Source organism: Lactuca virosa, chromosome 7, assembly GCF_052849685.1.
Source record: "Lactuca virosa cultivar CGN04683 chromosome 7, Lactuca_virosa_CGN04683_v6, whole genome shotgun sequence".
Classification (NCBI taxonomy): domain Eukaryota; kingdom Viridiplantae; phylum Streptophyta; class Magnoliopsida; order Asterales; family Asteraceae; genus Lactuca; species Lactuca virosa.
The window spans coordinates 15,850,376-15,852,651 of record NC_136432.1 but is presented as its reverse complement, the minus strand read 5'-3'; the positions used below and the strand labels follow the sequence as shown (position 1 = coordinate 15,852,651).

The 2,276-nt window shown below is 38.4% G+C and overlaps 1 long non-coding RNA gene across 1 annotated transcript; it reads left to right on the top strand.

Moving 5' to 3' along the window:
• The first annotated feature begins 936 nt into the window (after positions 1 to 936).
• Positions 937 to 2,061, top strand: LOC145125921 (uncharacterized). The gene is made up of 3 exons (XR_013716221.1): positions 937 to 1,711; positions 1,820 to 1,870; positions 1,943 to 2,061. It is a non-coding gene; the product is annotated as an uncharacterized LOC145125921 (long non-coding RNA).
• Positions 2,062 to 2,276: the final 215 nt, after the last annotated feature.

Sequence of the window (2,276 nt, the reverse complement as noted above, 5' to 3'; positions counted from 1 at the left end):
TTCCTTTCCACTTTCCATTTCCCTTCGTTCCCGACGAGATACCTCCACCATCGGCGAATAGGACTTTCGATTCTTCTCCACCGTCATCCGCTTCCTTCACCCTCTCCTCGTAAGCTTTCAGGCGACCAACAATATCCTCGTATCCGACAGTCTTCAAATCAAGAACCTGCTCAAGTGACGCCACGATATGAAGGAACTTTCTGGGTACGGATTTTAACAACTTCTTCACCATCTTCGATTCTACGATGGTTTCTCCCAGTGACGACGATTGGGAGGCGATTCCTGACAATTTCTCGGCGAAGGAATCAATTGATTCTTTCTCTGACATCATCAATCTGTCGAACTCAGAATTTAGGGTTTGAAGTCGGGCTTCTTTCACCCGATCGGCGCCAACGTGCCTCGCTTTGATCAAGTTCCAAAGGTCTTTTGTTGATTCGACATCTCCCAACTGCATAATCAAGGATTCCGGTATTGCTTGGTACAATAATCCGATTGCCAGGTAATTTTTTTCTTCATTCTCTTCTGTTCCATGGTCAATTACACTTCATGCTTTATGAATTCTGAGTACTGCTTTCATCCTTAGTGCCCAAACAGTATAATTAGTGGAAGTAAGCATCGGACATGCTACTGTGGTTGTCCCAACCTCCTTCACTTTCACCGGAGGAGCCCCTGCACCATCTTCTACGTCTGACATGATGATCTGGTAACAAACTCGATCTCACAGCCCTCGGTTCCTTGGCTCTGATACCAATTAAAGATCAGAATATGTAAACACAGTTATATTAATCAAAATAGCTCTTTGATTATTGTGAGAATATAACTCAAAACTCACGGTGTTTACAATGTTTTCCAATGATCATAGCTCGACCTAAAACAATGTATATATAATCCTAACTACCGACTTGTAATTAGATTACAATTAGGAAACTAGAAACCGACTTGTTTATGATTTCCTAAAAACTAGGTTGCTATTGCTTGGTCTCCAAGTCCTACTCGACTTAGGATTCCAACAGAGAAGTGGTAGATGTAATCTGACCAGCAGACGATGGCGGTAGTTCAAGGTGTAGTAAAGTTAACAGTATATTAACAAGGGTTTGATTGGGCTACTACGTCTCAAAAAAAGAGGTGGGAAAGACGGCAGTGGTAGAAGGACCCTTACTGTTTCAACAGTCGGAAGACACCTGAGATGCGACCACCAACGACTGCCTTAACCCTAACACACCATCACGATCCACCTCAAACACTCCTCTCAAACATCATATCCACAACGCCATTCGCTACCACCAGATCGTTCTTCTCTTCCCTACCTCTCATCGTAAACGAAGAATGTTTTCGAAATTGTTGTTTGTGAATGGATTCCCGTCGTCGCAGATACCTTTTCTCACCGGTTTTGCTTCACTTCCGCAGAAAGATGTCGTCTCCGGTCTTCAATTTGTAGGGAAAAAACAAGTTACGTCAATAATTACAAATCAAAAACCTGCAACTCTTTTATGATGCAACTTTCTTGTAGTATTTACATACGAATTTGTAAGAAAGTCGATGATATATCATCTGAGTTACGCATTGTCTTGAAATTGTTTTTTCTGCTTTTGTTATTCCTGATAGTCGTAAAGATTTTTACTTTTTTCATGTTTTCTTCTCTCTTTTTTTGCATGGAATATGATCGGTACATCAAGGACAAGTTGTCTCAGAATCGGATTTTTTGCCCAAGGTAATATCGCATTTTCTACAAGTTCTTTGGTTTCTTGCACGTAAGGTGTTTGATGTATTGTCTCTATTTGTATTTTTGATTTTTGTTGCTACTTCTTTATGTTTCCAGGATACGAATGAACAACTGAGAGGGAATGGACTAGGAACAAAGTTGAAAGAGGTACTTGAAGGGTATATATAGGGATTATATTTAGTGATTATATAAATGAATCATTTATGTGTTTTGTTGCAGAATCTTATCGTGATAATGAGGTAGAAAAAAATTGTGAGGCTCAATCCATAACTTTTTTTTCTTATTTGTGTTGTTGCTAATACGTAAAAAAAAATTATTCATTTTTGTTATGATTAGTGTTTGCAAAAGTTGGGAATGCATGTTTGGCTGTTGTAGAAGCTTATGAAACTGCAATAGAAAACGTTAAATCAATTAAACCTTAGACTTTGATTTTATTAATTTGGTAGAAAGAAACCTGACTACTATTTTTGTGTTAACCGGTAAAAAAGAAACCAATGTTGTGGTTAAAAAAAAATGTATTTTTTATATGATTATATACAAGGGTAGTTGCATT